The 17,714-nt window shown below is 38.7% G+C and overlaps 1 pseudogene; it reads right to left on the bottom strand.

Annotated features, from left to right (window-relative positions):
• Window positions 1-8,923: 8,923 nt before the first annotated feature.
• Window positions 8,924-10,584, bottom strand: LOC148977234 (uncharacterized; annotated as a pseudogene).
• Window positions 10,585-17,714: the final 7,130 nt, after the last annotated feature.

Genomic DNA, 17,714 nt, shown 5'->3' with positions numbered 1-17,714 from the left:
TGTATTTGTTAACATTAGTTAATGCACTAACATGAACTAACATGAACTCGTCCAATTTCAAGGTTGTCGGTGATGGTAAAACTATTTGAATCTTTTGTAAATGATCAAGAAAAACAGTTTTTAACTGAAAATACAATTTTAAATGAATTCCAATCAGGCTTTAGATCAGGTCACAGTACTATAACAGGTCACAAATGATATTATTAAATGTTTGGACAGTAAACAGCATTGTGCAACCTTATCTTTCATAAACATAAACTTCTGTTGCAGAGACTTAGTTATGTGAGTTTTATTGGTTTACTTATCAGAAAGTGTGTTTCAGTTGAACATTTTATTTCAGAAGAACAAACAATTAAAAAAGGTGTCCCACAGGGTTCTGTTTTAGTACCAATTTTATTTTCTATTTATACTCATGAGCTAGGTTGTGAGATATATCAAAATCATAGTTGTGGGATAACTCCAGCTAGAATTCATCTAAAAAAAGGTACGAAAGCGGTCACTGGGGCGGTACCTTTTCAAAAGGTACACTTTTGTACCTAAAGGGAGCATATTGGTACCTTCATGGTACACTTTTGTACCTAAAGGGTGCATATTGGTACCTTCATGGTACATATTTGTACAATTATGGTCCCAATATGCACCCTTTAGGTACAAAAGTGTACCTTTTTGAAAAGGTACTGCCCCAGTGACCGCTTTTGTACCTTTTTTTCTCATATGCTGATGACACGATCATTTATACAGTAGCACTTTCTCTGAATAAAGCCATAGAGCTCTCCGAGTTTCGTTTCAGTCTTTGCAACTGTCATTGTCAAGTTATATTTATGTTATATTTATATACAGTATAGATCACCCAATTTTAAGTTTAAAGGGCAACTGTATAAAAAGAGTAAATTGTTATAAATACTTACTTGTACTTACGAAAAAAAATCTCTTGAAAAAGCTTAGACCAAAACTGGGTTTCCTCTTTCCTTTAAAGAAATGAGAAAGAGAATTATTCAAAGCTGTTTCCTCTCTATTTTGGATTACTGTGATGTGATTTATATGCATGCAAGTTCATCGTCACTAAAAAAAAGTTAGATTACCATGCTGCCTTACGCTTTGTGACAACGAGTGCCTCTTCACACACTCATCATTGTATCTTGTATGAATTGGTGGGTTGGACTTCTTTATTTCAAAGGAGAAAAATACACCTGTGTTCATATTTATTGCTAAGGTATTGTTAGGTAAATTACCAATTTATGCCTGTAGTCTGTCTTATTACATCTGTAATTATAGCACTAGATCTAGCGCTCAACTGTTTTCAAAGATTCCTAGAGGTTTTAAAGGTTCCTTTATTTTATTTTTGTTATTTTAAGAGAGTAGAGAGAAGAGACTGTACATTTTGTCTAGTCCTTAAGGCTTTTAGGACTTAATTACGCATGCACTGTTAGCATATGGGAATCAAAATGAATTGATTCCCTGAAGCAAGTCGGATTTGTATTTAAATAGAAATTTGTATTCAACCACACGGCGGCATTCCTTCAAATACAGACTGACGGCAGTATATCCATGGTCCATGTATAGTATAACACTGGAGTCCATGAACAACCAGTTTCACGTCAATATTTGGGAAGCATTAAGATAGAAATCATGCAAAAATACACATTTCCTTCACTTGCACAAGAGAAAAACTTAAAAAAAAGAAAAAGTGAGTGAGAAAGAGAATAGAGACTAGGAAGAAAAAGTAGAAAGAACACAGCGCCTCAGGCACATCAGCAGGGAATCCTAATAAGAAATATTGATTTCCCTGTTTTCTTTAAATGGGCCTGAAGCCCCGGCTGTGCAAAACACAGAGTAACCATTTTAAAGGTTTGTGTAACGATCGGGATGCTATACACATGCTGTGTGTCTGAGGGATTAGACTCCTAAAAGTGGGAAATTGAGGAGGGGGATTTCTATCATGTCAAAGAGAGAGATAAGAGAGAAACAGAGAGGGGGAGATGCAAAAGGATGAGTCTAAATTAAACAGAACATTCTCATTATGGAAGCCCAGTGCAAAACTGTCTCCAGGAAAGCTGCATTTTCAGACGGATTAGGGAACGCCAAAGTGGAAGGGATGAATATACAATGCAGGAGACAAAAGGGGAAAGAGGTAGGAAGCACCCTGGTCTTTGTTACAACATTATTTAGTCTCATGAGCTTGCTCAGCTATTCGGCTGCACAGTCCGAGCTCTGTTCTGATCTCTTCCTTTGGGATCGTATGGGCATCTGAAAATTGGCTATTGTTCGATGAATGAGAGAACAATGGCCACCCCTCCCACTGGGAACCACGGCATGAAAGTCATGCGCTCGCTGCAGTGGGTGATGCCATTACTGTCCCGTCCCCCTCAGAGAGATAAGACTGTGTTGACCCGTCAAAGTGCCTGCTGAGCGGACACTTGCTCAGATTGTACCAAAGAATGTGGTAGGCGACTTTTGACTGTCGGCATGTAGACCGCCCGCTTACGGTGGCCAAAAAAACACCCACTTAGACAGCAAAGTTCTGACTGACATACAAAACAAACACAGTGGGGGGTTCTTGAAATATTTGATGCCACAATAAATGACTGAAATGAAATTAATTCATAATATTTGCAGTTCAGAAGCTGTACAAATAAATTAGGGGAAAATAGGGAACATAATGTTTAGACCGTCCACCCAAAAAGTCATTTAAAGTACCATTAGTGGAAGTATTAGTTTAGTCGGAAATATTGACAATAAGGTTTATGTTGAATAGCATAGTTCAGATAATGAATGAGATATATTTCACTTTGAAATTTGACTTTTAATTTAAAGACTGGTAAATCTAAGCATAGTTTGAAGAATCTTTTGGTTTTTATTTATCTCAGAAGAAAAGTCTGGAGACATCTCCATCTCTATTCAATCTCTAGCTACATTTGTAAGAGAAACAAATGAGATCTTTGGACAGAGAAAAAACCATGCTATTTCATTCTTACCGGAGTTTTCAGAAGTAAAGTAAACTATTCCTTTGTCTCAGATGTTTCTCTGAAAATTACCTTGAAGAAACAAAAACAGAAACAAAATAGACAACTGTTGATATAGCGAAGCAGTAGACAATAGATATGAAGAGTTCAGATGCAAAAGCCTCTAAGTGCCATTTGAAATTTTCTTCTAGAATGATCATTTTTATCAAGCTTGTATATTTAATTTCAGTGATTTCACTTAAATGGCAATGATAATTTAATTGTTATTTAAGTGAAATTACTGAGCTTAAATATACAAGTTTGATAAAAATCATCATTAAAGAAGAAAATTTCAAATGGCATTTAGAGGTTTTTGCATCTGAACTCTTCATATGTAGATATCTGTTTAGAAAATTTTGTCATGGGAGAATTTGACCAAAAAGATATTTTGAAAAAGCTTTTTATGTTGAGATACACAAGATTACTATATTTTTCTTTTCCAGGAGAAATATCTGAGAAGTATTCAGGGTATAGAAAGCCTATACCCTCCCCTTCTGGTCGACCACCTTGGGACCGTATTTCGGAAAAATATTGTATGGTAGTCAATGGCGAGAGACAACAAATATTCTCATTTGAATTGTGCCCTGAATTACACATATGATGTTTGTCAAATTAAAAGATACATTTTTTTAAAGTCAAGAATGTAAAACAGTTGAGGTAAAAGGTGCTAAAAGCATAGGATGGTATCTTGCAGTTGATGGAGATTTGTGGGATGCACTTCCAGGGCACAAAGCTCCCGTTCCACCACATCCCAAAGATGCTCTATTGGGTTGAGATCTGGTGACTGTGGGGGCCATTTTAGTACAGTCAACTCATTGCCGTGTTCAAGAAACCAATTTGAAATGATTCGAGCTTTTTGACATGGTGCATTATCCTGCTGGAAGTAGCCATCAGAGGATGGGGACATGGTGGCCATAAAGGGATGGACATGGTCAGAAACAATGCTATGGTAGGCCGTGGCATTTAAACGATGCCCAATTGGCAATAAGGGGCCTAAAGTGTGCCAAGAAAACATCCCGCACACCATTACACCACCACCACCAGCCTGCACAGTGGTAACAAGGCATGATGGATCCATGTTCTCATTCTGTTTACGCCAAATTCTGACTCTACCATCTGAATGTCTCAACAGAAATCGAGACTCTTCAGACCGTCCAATTGTCCAATTTTGGTGAGCTCTTGCAAATTGTAGCCTCTTTTTCCTATTTGTAGTGGAGATGAGTGGTACCCGGTGGGGTCTTCTGCTGTTGTAGCCCATCCGCCTCAAGGTTGTGAGTGTTGTGGCTTTGCTGCATACCTCGGTTGTAACGAGTGGTTATTTCAGTCAAAGTTGCTCTTCTATCAGCTTGAATCAGTCGGCCCATTCTCCTCTGACCTCTAGCATCAACAAGGCATTTTTGCCATTGACTACCATACAAATTTTTTTTCCGAAATAATGTCCCATGAGCTGGAAGCGGAGGCTCTCTATACAGGTTCAAATCATTTAATCTGATAAGATGTATTTTAGTTAAAACTTTGGTATCTTGGCTTACATTGATGGGGTTTATTCTAGAAGACACACACATGAGATCACTGGCCTCTTTTTTTCTCAAAAGAAAGTCTCCAGTCTCTCTCAATTTAATCGTATTGCTGTGTCGCAGAAATGTTGTGGTTATTCTTATGGAAATAAATACCCCCGCGACAAGGAGGAGCAAAGGTTCACAATGCGAGGTTGGCCATGTAAAATGGGAAAAAGACTCATCCAAATCATGCCAGGCATTTCAAAGAGGCCAGAAAAAAAGTGAAAAGCCTTTCTTTGTTTTGTTTGCAAGACGCACACCCAAATCTGCATTTATGTCTTTCTGTTTCACACACACTCTGAATCTCACCACTGGGTTTGGTACACTCAGACCATTGTGTGAAGGTTGTGAGAAAGGCTGTTCTGTTTAAGCCGAGGCCGGGGGGAGGATAAGTGAATGACTGTGTGTGGATGTGAGGATGGATGTCACTGCCCATCGGTTCCACTGGTGAGCTGGTACTGGGACGTGCACCAAACAAGCAGTGCATTCTAATGCTACCGTGCTCCTGCCCCGCTCCGACAGGGACGTTTATGGATGCCCGCCTGATGAGAATCTGTTTCTTTATCTCAGACGGCCATTAACAGTAGCCGACAGTTCTTGGTCTGAATGTGTGTGTGTGTGTGTGTGTGTGTGGATGTGCTTCCTCTATCTTTCCTGACATTCAGCAACTGTGTCTCTATCTCTGTCAAGATCCTCCCTCCTTTTATGTAGCTGCACGGCTCACTCTCTTCCCAGAGGAACATTTTATTGTGATTTCATACTTGGGAAGATGTAAAGCGTTAGTTGACCCAAAAATGAAAATTACCGTCATTTATTTACCTTTATGTCGCTATTAAGATGTGTGATCTTATTTCTTCAGTCAAAACACAAACCACTCTTTTACACACAATGAAGGTGGTGTAAAAATAACAACAAAAAAAGAACTATATTAGTAGTCTATGTGGCTCTCACACTATATTGCAAGTCACAAAAACAGTGTCCTGTTTGAATACGTGCGTATTCGGATTCAAAGAGCTTCATGATTGGTTATGAGACACATGAAAGCCAATGATGTTTTGCACCAGTGAAATTAAACCTGGCATGCTTGAATATATGGACATATATTTCACAATATATGAAAAATATTTGAGAGGCGTGATGGATGGGAAAATTACCAGTGTATAATGGCGTATAGTTGTCATCAAATTCACCCTACATCTTTTTTACATCTGTTTTGGATCTTATTATGAAAGACTCATCCATGCATTTTTTCTTACCTTGTTATTTTTTATCAATGATATATAGACAGATTCTCTGGTAATTTCTTCTATCATTTAGTCCACTTAAATCCCGCCCCTTTCTTACAATCGACTGCAAGCTCCATCCAATCCATTTATTTTATGTACATTTGCTCACCTGTCTAATAAAGCTGTCAAGTCGTGACTCGTGAAGCTCTGTCAAGTTCAAGTTAGTTGCGGCATCTCAAAAACGCCATGCTGATATTGATCTTCGTTTTAGTTCTCCTTTTTTGTCCCAAAGTCTGCTTGCCATGGTCTATGTTTGAAAGAAACAAGAACCGCGTGCCGCTAAACGTTATGCACTACGCAGTTGTCCACGTCTGTCGCCATGGTTACGTCATGGCTATGGCAGTATGAACGGAAACCAAGGATAGCGCGGATATTGCATCATTGACTGGCGACATGCTTTTTTGGAGACTTTTGGGATATTGTAAGTACACAACTGCAGGAAATGTATCACACTGTAAGAATTATAAAATTCTTACACATAGTACCTTTAAACTAGTAAAAATACCAAAATGTATACAATTTACTAAATTACTAACACTTTAACTACATTTATATAATTTAAAAAAACTAATTCAAAACATGAATAAAAGCTATAATAGTTTTTCAATGACACTAAAGTTGCACTGAAAGCATGTTCAGTTAGCCAGAAACATGAACGTGAATGTGGACATTTTTATTAGGTTGGTTGTTGTATAGCAGAAGTTCAGTAAAGAAATGTCCTGTGAGTTTGAATTGTGTATAGTTAGCCTATTTTTTCCACTGAGCTTATGCTGTGAGTGTATTGAAATATAAAGAGAAATAATTTATCATTTTTCTTTAGTGCAGTTGTGGTAGTTCTGGTGGATGTGGAAGCTTTGGGGGGGTCAGCAGCACTATAAATGAATCATTTCATAATCAAATTTTATTCAGATGTCTTTATCTACATGTCCATTCTCTCAGAGATGTTAAGTATCATTTCAAAGATCTGCATTTTTGCATTGGCTCCCATACGCCTTATTCAGCTGTCATTTTGATTCCAGAACAAGGCTGTGAGGGATAGATTGTTTATATGGCGTACTGTTGTGTAGCGGGATGTCGGTCATTCAGCCGTCAAAATAAAGAAAATACATTCTTCCACAGATTTCCAGAGGAAAAAGAACTTCGAAAAACATGGATTGTTAAAATTAGATGCGACATTGGACCTAATTTTCAGGTAAAAGTGCTGCATTGTTTACATATATCAGTTCTGCATATTAGCCTGTTAGCTAATCGCTAATTTTTATGTTTTAAGCCTGGTGTAATAATGCATTGCTGGTTGCTACAACATGATATTTTAAAACATTAACTAAGTGCTAATATATACTATTCATATTACAAAGAACACAAGAGTGTGTTCCAAACATTTTCCTCTGGAAAGTTTTTCAAGAACATTGACTGGGATCAGGAAGCTAAAAGAAGGTTCAGTCCCATCAGTGTTCACCTGGGCTCGACAATCATATGATAAGATATGTTTTACAAAAGATATTATATAGCAAAAGTTGTAATAATTTGTGACAAGATTATATAGCATTTGTTAATGCTGTTCAACGTTCAAACCTTTTATTGAATTAATAAACATTTACCAAAATCATAAACATGGGACCAAGTATAGGTCTGTAATCCAAGATTTACAACATTTTTCATTGTGGCCTTACAGTTAAGGTCGTATTACTGGTTCATAATTTATAATCAATGTGATAGATTATTGTGTACGCATTGTCAGAGGTAAAAACATTGTTTGAAATCTCATAATCATGTACAAGATGTTATTATTTTGTTAGGAATTAATCCTGCTTCTGTTTCTGTTCGGCTCTAGGCAAGGAAAATGTCATTTAGAGGAAGAACGTGAGGAAGATGAAAGGTGAGCAGAAATGGGAAAATGCAAATGCATTTCTTTTGATCAGTTTTGTGTCAGTAAACGTGATATGGATATGCAAGCAGTATACGTATTTCAAATAAAGACAAACAATTAAGTCATGTATATAATATTGTTTTCGGTTTAAACCTAATCCTGGTATAATCTAAACTCTGTCTGTGAAACCAGGTCATTATATGCATGGGTCTTAATGTTCTCTTCTATTCTCTGCAGTTCTACTAATGATGGACCAAGCAATGAAGAATGGTGAGCACAAATGTGTCCTAGAAAATTAAACTGTAGATGCATCAAGTGAACAATACACTGGTCACACACACACACATATATATATATATATATATATAGTCTAGATGATTAGATTTAACTTTCTCCTCTCTCTCTCTCTCTCTCTCTCTCAAAAAAAAACAAAAACAATCTACAGTCATGCTACAGAGATGCCTCACCCCTATCAGCACTATTCTGTGGAGCCCATGACTTCTGAGGAGCAACTTGTGGCAGCACGGGAGGACATTTGTCGTCTATCTGCTGAGAATGAAATGCTCAAAAACCAACATTGTGGTATACAACATATTCAGCATTATCAAAAACTCGTCCAGTTTTACACAAACAAATTTAGGTTCTGGGAACGTTCTGGGAACGTTAGCTTTTGGTTCCCAGAACGTTCCTAGAACTTTCCCTTAAGGTTAAGGGAACGTTCCCGGAACATTCTCCTTACGTTATAAAAATGGAACCTAAAAATAACCTACATGAAACGTTCCTATAACGTTCTTGTTTGGTTCCCAAAAAAATATCCTCATCAGACCATTCGGGAACGTTAGGGGAACGTTCTGTGTTTGCTGGGATGTTGGCGAGCCTGCCAATATGGTCAAGTAGAACTGCAGTTGATGAGCTAATGCCACATTTTTTTGGAGTTGTCTTAGAATATACTGAAATGTGAGTCCAAACAGCCAGCTCAAAGGTACTGAACTCCGAAACGGATTCACACTACAAAAGCACAACAACACTCAAGTGTCTGGTTGGAATTTAAACTTTTTTTAAGCAGTCTTTAGCTGGATGCATTTCTGATAAAGAAATAACAAAGTCATCTGGCATTCTAGATCTTCTTCAAGAAGTCGATGCAGTGATGGTGGATAAAGGGTTTCATGCCACACTAGTTATCCCACCCTTGGCCCAAGTGGGCAGTTCAACAATAAGGAACTTGGATGTTTACAATCTTGTTGGACAAAGCAGGTAAACAGCTGAAAAAAAATCAAGCTTATCCTTAATATCCTCCCATTCATCTCTGTTGAAATAGCTGTGTTAAATGTGGTTATCATTTTTACATTAAAAAAAAATCACACCATGTAAACCCACTTATCCCCATTTGTCCAAAAACTTGTACCCTAAGTCTTTTTTTAAAGTTTAGTTCCCTAGTGCACTTCTCAAATATGAGCAGTCTTTGATACTGTCTTTGTTTGGACGTTTTATCTCAAGAAGTCGGTGGACTGGATCCGCTGCCAGGTCAACTACTTTCCTGTCAGGAGAGGCTCCTACTGTAGATGTGGGGAATGATGATTAATTATTAAGCCACAAGGGAACATTTTGTTTCCAGTGAGCTTTTCATAATCTGCAGCAGCAACAGGTGCAAGTTGTGTGCCTCTTTTCATTTCTTTTGTTTGAACTGTTTGTTTAGCAGTCATGTTAGCAGCTAACTTTTCAAAGTCTTTGACTCTAGAACAGACTTGCTTGAAAGATGTTGATGTAGGCCTAATCCTCCTTGCAAGTAGTCGATGCCAAGTGGTGCAGCTTTGGTCCCTGGTTCTACTTTCAAGGTGTAGTGATTCCTCTGGTGTAATTATCAAACCTCCATGGAAATCATGTTCTCTCTGGTTTAAAACACTTATAGGAGAGTGGTTGTGGAAGCATGGTCAGTGTAGGATGCTCTTCAAAGGACACTGTCAGCATAGACATATACACTAGACCTCACCTTGGCTACGGCAGTTCATTGGAACGAATGCGTCAATAGAGCCGCCATCTTGAAACAGGGGAGCCCCTCCACTTTAATGCATCAGCGTCAATGTAGTAGACACAGGTCTAACGGAAATAAAATCACCATAAATCATCATGAATGCGATTTTTCTTGTTTTTTTGGTTTGTTCCAACGGTCAGACATGTATTTATCATTGATTACAGAACGAATTTTTTTTTAATTATTTTTTTAAAAAACATTCTTCCTAGTTCAGATTTCATCCGTGAACATCATACGCTGCACAAAAGTCCGCCACCATCAATGAATTCGAAGTAAAAGCAGAGATAGCAGCGTTACCTAGCTACTTCCTATGACAAGACCCCTGTTCCAAGATGGCGGCGGTTTTGACGCATGCTTAGAACCCCAAGGTGAGGTCTAGTGTATATGTCTATGGGGTAACTGGTAGGTTAAAACAGACCCTAAAGGAAGCTCACCCAACGCTGTGGAGACCAGTTCTTTCTGTTGCTTTCCAGCTGTTAATAATTTCAACATGTGGTTTCTGCTTCCTAATGTTTTTAGGTTTCCCCTCAATTTATCTTCAAATGCACCACAGCACTCGTCTGGTTAACTCTTTGGGGATTTGGATTTGGTGGTTTTGCTTTGGAAACTGATACTCTGCTGATTGACTTTGGCTTCAGTCTTAATGTTCTTGATGGCACATGCCATGTTTGAGGCAAAGAGGTTTTACTTTCTCTGGGCGGTGCAGATTTGGTCCCCATTTTTAGGTAGTGAGCCAGTGTGTAGGCTACGGTAGTCCCAGTAAGTGGTTGCAATGCCCCAATCCTGATTTAAAAGTGCAGTGGATGTCTTTGATATGTGGGCTCTCTGAAGACATTGTTAGTAACAAAGTAGGTATTAGCACTGAAGGGGTGGATTCTTGAAACATTTCAGGACTTGCCAAATACCAGTGTTTTTCAATTATATTAATAAAATTAGATAAGATAAAGATAAAACACAAGATAAAAACATTGTGAATACACCCCTCAAACCAATTGCTGCATCCCTTCAGGAGGATGGACCTAAGAATTTTTGAGGCTTTGTCCACCCATGACTAGGTTGATAATAAGAGGACGAATAAACATTAGATTGGTATTCCACACGGGCATGTCCTGTTGTTGATATTTCCTGCCTCGTTCTGGAATCAAAATGGCGGCAGGCTGAATAGAGGCGTATTAAATGGCAAATAAAACGCATTTCCAATTATGCTTATTTTTATCTTGGACAATAAGTATTTTTATGTCCTCCCCAGAATCTGCGCCGCTTTGATGAGACAAAAACTAATTAACATTGTCTGAGTGAGTTCATCTTCGCACCTGCACACCTGTGCCCCCCCCCCCATCCCTTCAACGGTCTCCACGGTGACAGAGAGAGAGAGAGGGAGAGAGAGCGGAAAATGATGCTCTTCGGGCGAGTGTTTCGGCACGCTCCCTCACACACCCTCTTTCACATCTCCTAATGGCCTGGAAAGGTGTTAATGTGTTTTTTCAGTTAATTAACTACTTCAATTAGAACTGGGGAGCTGTGATGGAACAAGGGAGATGGAAAGCAAGGGGAAAGAGATGAGTGCACATATAAAGAGAGAGAGGCCGGGTAATGCTAATGCCCTGAGAGGCAGACATGGAGCGTGTGGATGGTATGTTCCCATGGCAGGCGCTCTGATTAGGACGAGAGCGAAATGAGATTTCCCCTCATTAATTTGGAGCCTCGCTTAATGACCTGTAACTTTTCTAATGTTCAACTTGACTGTTATTGTCTAGACATTGTTGCAGGTATTTAGGCATAAGCTTAATAAATGAGTATTATGATCAATCCTGAAAACAACATTCCAAGCAAAGGCTCATTTGCATCGACTGTTATTGTGCGAGTCTTTGAATGATTTGGAGTTATTTTCTTTACATTCATATATTGTATTGTTATTAAACATATACAGTTCTGCCTCTAAAACATGATTTACCATAGGAAAAGGGAGTTGTTAGGCACAGTGCAAAGCAAAGTTTATTACTATTAACTGTTTATTAATGCAAATCCAATCATGCATTACTGGGATTTTACTATGGATACTGTCACGATCTCACTTTTATGCTGTGGTATTCTTATAGTTCCTATTGATTCTTTGTTCTCTTTCTGTGTTTGGTTACTGTTTCTTGCGATAGTTACACTCATTAGTACCAACACCAGTCCCTTGGCTTCAGCCCCTTTGTTAAAGGGATAATTCACCCAAAAATAAAAATTCTGTCAGTAATTACTTTCCCTCATACCCCGTAAGACTTTCATTCATTTTCGAGCACAAATTAAGATATTTTTGATGAAATCTGAGAGCTGTCTCACTCCTCCATAGGCTATTGTAATTGAAACCTGCCGGCCCAGAAAGTTAGTAAAAACATCGTTAAAATAATCCAAGTGACTACAGTGATCAAGCGACGAGAATACTTTTTGTGAGGAAAAAAAAAACGACTTTATTCAATCATTTTCTTCTCTGTGGGCATCTGAGAGAGTTTGCGTAGTGTAACAGCGCAGCGCAGCTCACTATTGGCCGACACTGGTCGCTGTTACACTACGTTGAACTTTACACTCGCATCTGCGCTTTTTTGGAATTGCGCTCTCATGTAAATTTGACCTGTTTAGTAAATCTGGCCCTAATTTGACAGCAAACTTTCACAGCACAAACATTAATTCAAGTGCATAATTGTGTTTTGATCTGTTGTGTAAAAGTGATTTCACAATCACAATCGTGCTACAACCAGAAGGACGACGTGTCTCCACTTCGTTCCACCTCAGAAAAATGAAGCCAAAATGTCCCTTGGGCTGATTTCGGGATCTGGATCTGCGCACCAGTGATCGTTTCATTCGTAGGCACAGCTGTCAATCCAGCCCGTTCTCATCCTTTAACGTCATATAGAACGCTTTATGCAAAAACGGCGCTATACTACGCACATGGCACCCTTTATCGTTAATATAACACGCGAACCCAAGACGTCATAAATCCTTTAGGGTGAATATGACACGCACACCCTACCCCACACCTAAACTTAGCCCTCACAGCGCGTGTTATATTAATGATAACGGGTGCCATGTGCGTAGTATAGCGCCGTTTTTGCATATAGCGTTCTATATGACGTTAAAGGATGAGAATGCGTTGGTCAATCATGATGTTCCGAAACATTTTTTAAAACTTTCTGAAACCAAACTCAGTAGAAGGATAACACATAAAAATACAGTTCATCACCGTGCAAAGCATGAACTAAAATGACAGAATCCGTCAAGTTCGGCTCACCTCCTATTCGATTACATGGAGAGAGTGGGGTTTATGACTTTAACTGCAACCAGCCACCAGGGGGCAATCAAAATGTTTTGGCTTTACTTTTTAGGACATATGCGCACACTTGTGCTGCAACCCAACACTTTTTTGGCTAAAGGTTGCAGGCTTGTCATATAGTGGCTTTGCTTGGGCTGAAACCGATCATGCACGGCATCCGAAATTGCATACTGTAGTAGGTACTAAACGCATTCTCACCCCAAGGCGTCACCTTTGACCATGCTTCAATATTTGACGTTTTAGGCGCCCTTTAGCGTCAGTTACATGACGCGATCCTACAGCGTCATCTAACTGACGCTAAAGGAAAGCGTCAGTTAGATGACGCGGTTAGGTTTAGGTCTGGGGTGGGGGTAGGGTTACACACGATCCTAGGGCGTCATCTAACTGACGCTAAAGGGCGCCTAAAGCGTCAGATATTGAAGCATGGTCAAAATGCTTCCCAAGGCACCTCAGTTAGGTGACGCCTTGGGGGTGAGAATGGACTGTACATTTGTATGTTGTCCCCCCCACCCCCACCCCCCAAAAACGTATGTTTTATATAGTATGAACGTGTAGAATTAATGAAATTCGAATGTACTACCAGTAACCAGTCGATTTGCTTTCCCGCCATTTACAACTCCTCTCCCGTGGCCTCATGGGATAGTAAAAACAAGTCAAGTCAAGTCACATTTATTTACGTATATAGCGCTTTTCACAATACAGATTGTATCAAAGCAGCTTCACAGTGTCCATCGTATGCGCACTTCAGAATCTCGATGGAAGTAATAAGTCATCCGGGTACTTTTGTCGACTTTTTTTTTTTGGTTGCTAAATATGTGTATGAAAATATTTATTATTTTGAACCAACAGGATGATTGTGAGTTTGATACTGAGAATAAAAAGAGATGTGAGAGACTTGTGTGAGTAGCACACTATGCTTGGAAAAAAGCTTGGATATAAAAGTAAATTAGCGTAATTATATGTAAACACAAGAGAACCAGAGTTAAGTGATTTAGAAAAATGTCGATAGTTTGACTGAATGCTTATTGAGGTCCTGTATCCTATTCAACCTCCAAACCTCCCTCTCCCCTCCATCTAATCCCTTCTTCATTCCCTTTCTCCACCTACCTCATATATCTCTATGACAGCGCTTAATAACTGTCCTGAATGAGGTAACTTTTTTCCTGAGCTCATTCTATCTCCGAGCCGCTGTCAGCGGTGGCACGCTTTAACTGTAATGTCCGCGGAGGCCCAGAGCAGCCACACATCACCCATTCATCCCCATTTACCCTGTCTGTCCGCCTCTTCACGTTTTCTCATTCACGTCCACATGGCAGCCCGAGAGGAAGAGTCTATGCATGTTTCCCAGTGCTCAAATTCCTCACAGATTGGTGTTGATCGATCGATGAGCCCTCAAATTGGCACGACCAACTCACTCTGACAGGCACTTGCGCCGGGATCAGAATGCCAGCCCTATTAATAGCCACTGACAGAAGCAGGACAGAGGTGCTGCTATTTGAGTAGTCATCTTTGTGTTTTAATGCTATTCTTTCCTTTTGAATGTGCATGAGAAGCTTCACAGTTCTGTGTTGACAGTTCAATGTAGAAACATATATAATGCACAAAAATAGGTATTTTAAACAGAGGCCTGATGCCGACGACGAAGTTGGCAGTTGCTCAAACCAACAACTCAAGCGCCGAATCTGATGCTCGAACTTAAAGGGATTGTTGAACCAAAAAGGAAAATTTGGTATTCATTTACTCATGTTGTTTTAAACCTGTATGAGTTGCTTTGTTCTGTTGAATCCAAAATAAGATCATTTTGAAGAACAGTTGCTGGTCCCTGTTGACTTCCATGGTTATTTTTTTATATATATACTATGGAAGTCAACGGACAACTGTTTAGAACAACTTGAGGGTGAGTAAATGATGGCAGAACTTTTATTTTTGGATCAACTATCCCTTAAATTGATAGAGTATATGCTCAAACCGACATCTTGATATGATGAATCAAATCTTTACACTGCTTTTTGGTGGGTAGTTGCGCTCAATGGATGCAAAAAAACAACAACAACAACTTCCTTTTTGAATCCCTTTTGACACTTTATTTGCCAACCTGGTGTAATTTAATACGCATTACATTAACATTTACAGATATAGATGGATATAGATACTGAAATGTACAAACTTATTGATATCTAATGTTAATTATGTAACATAATTACTTATTTACAGCTATATAAATGTACAATATTTCAGGATGCTGGGCTACTGAGAATGGAGATAAAGATTGTTGAATAAAGGCTTGAATTTGAGTCTCACATAAAGCCTTCATACAGGTTTTGAAGATTTGGATTACTTTTACGGTCATGTGATCACAGCATATTGAGAATCACAGCTTCTGTCCCACAGGAAAACACACACACACACACACACACGCGCATACACACACACACACACACACACACACATATATATATATATATATATATATATTAGGGCTGTGTATTGGCAAGAATTTGGCGATACGATATGTATCACGATACATGGGTCACGATTCAATATATTGCGATATATTTCGATACTGTCCATAAGGACGATATATTGGAATTATTTCTTTTTTTTTAAGTAGGACTATAATTTTAGAAAAAGCAATATTAAAAAAAAGACATGATGTGAATTAAAGTCAAACAAGTTTACTTTAGGTAAACAATTCAATACTCAGAAAATCAAACTACCAGTTTGGGATTGTGGTTCACAGGTTCATTACAAAAACTTTGGTTAAATGTGTTTTTAGAAGTTGGTTATAAACTTGATAGACTTAGGGGGTCACACGAGAAGCGCTGCGCCATGTAGGACAACTCCAGGTATCCCACACCGGACGTTCACTTTCTCATCAGTGTATGGCCAGCCATATTGTTATGTTTAATGACATGAAATGAAGGTAATGTCTGTTCTATGTTATGATTGTACTGTACAATAAAATACAATCGTTGCTGAATCTGCAGTCTGAAAATGTTACCTCAGAGCATCCGTTAACTGAATGAATTGAGAATCTTAGCTGAAAATCCAATAACATCAGCAATAATGTCATTCAAGCAGCTGATTTCTGATAATGGATGCAAAACTAAATGCATTTTGCAGGATAGGGCGAAGTCAGGATACATTAGCAACGATTTGAGACAAAAAATAATTCAAATTTTATATAAAACTATGTAAATGGCGCTCTGTGGTGCAGCAGGATTTTGAACACGGCCCTGAGCCGTTGCTGGGCGCCGCCGGTTTACTCATAGAGAATAATGTGTTCGAATTTTAAAGATGTGGTGCTGAGCTTCTCGTCTGGTGTGCGACACCCTTATAGACTCTCCGCCGAAACCCCCGTTTTACTGTTGCTCACGCGACGGTCCTGCTCGAGCCTCGACGCTTACGCTTGGCTACTGCTTGCGTTGTGAATGAACGCACTCATTGATTAACATGCCGAAAGGAATAGAGCAGGAGCCGGTCTTGACACGGGGTTCAGCCATAGCTATGTTGTTTCTAGCAAAACGTTAGGCTAGTGTTGCGTCTATGCATAGCCACACAAAAAAAAAAAAAAAAAATCGATATTTCGTTTCTGAAAATCGAAACAGTATTGCAAAATAAAATATCGCGATACTCAAGTGTATCGATTTTTCTTACACCCCTAATATATATATATATATATATATATATATATATAACATGACAAGTAAGGTTTAAACAATCACAGAAATGTAATTCATTTTAAGGTTTTAGTTGTCTTTTTTAAATTATGTCATTAGTTAACACGAGTTTGCACCAACAGTACAGAGTCTCAATGATCTCAATGATAGTAACATATAATAGTAGCAATGATAATTCCATGACTTCATTATTCATAAGCTTTCGTAAATGTGTACTATAAAGTCAGTTGGTCAGAATTGTATGTTTTATTGTCTATGAAAATGTAAGTAAATGTACGTTTGGTTGAAGCACGCTTTATGTAAACTACATACTATGAGATCTACTGGTGTCACTGTTGGACAGTCTTTACAAAATGGAGAGATTTACACAGCATTTGATGTCATTTTTTTCAGTTTTATTTTTGTACGCATTATATTATCATCCAAAAATTTTGCCGGAGACATTGCGTCCCAAGCCACCTCACCGTGCCATTGATGCATGCTTGCTGAATGGTGTCAAGGCTGTAGAAATTGCTAGATTGTTTGGTGTATCAGATATGATGTTTTGATGGCGAGGGAGGGTTGGTAATGATGTGGAACTCTACTCCAGTGTCTCTCTCTCTTGGATATTGTGCTCTTGCCATGGAACAGATATTTTAGAAACAAAAAGATATTACAAAAATATTAAGTCACGGCCTTCTTCCAGTCTAAAGCTCCGCCCATAGGTCTTGATTGACACACCTCAAGTAGCGTGTCATTTTCATTTGATTTGTCGAGTCCAAGTTTTTGGATTGAGCATCTTTTGCATTATGACACTGTTTTAATGAAACCTCCACTGTAGCCAGACTTTTGACTTTATGATATGACATTTGATATGTAAAGCAACCAATCACAGTTCCACGTCATGTTTAGGGGTGTGAAAATGTAACATCGATGTCCCTACAATAAAAGACCTGTGTCTAAAACTCTTGGACGTAGCCTATTTTAAAC

Source organism: Pimephales promelas, chromosome 11 (assembly GCF_988280905.1).
Source record: "Pimephales promelas chromosome 11, fPimPro1.hap1.1, whole genome shotgun sequence".
Taxonomy (NCBI): domain Eukaryota; kingdom Metazoa; phylum Chordata; class Actinopteri; order Cypriniformes; family Leuciscidae; genus Pimephales; species Pimephales promelas.
The sequence above is the reverse complement of the archived record's forward strand: the minus strand, read 5'-3'. Positions and strand labels throughout refer to the sequence as shown.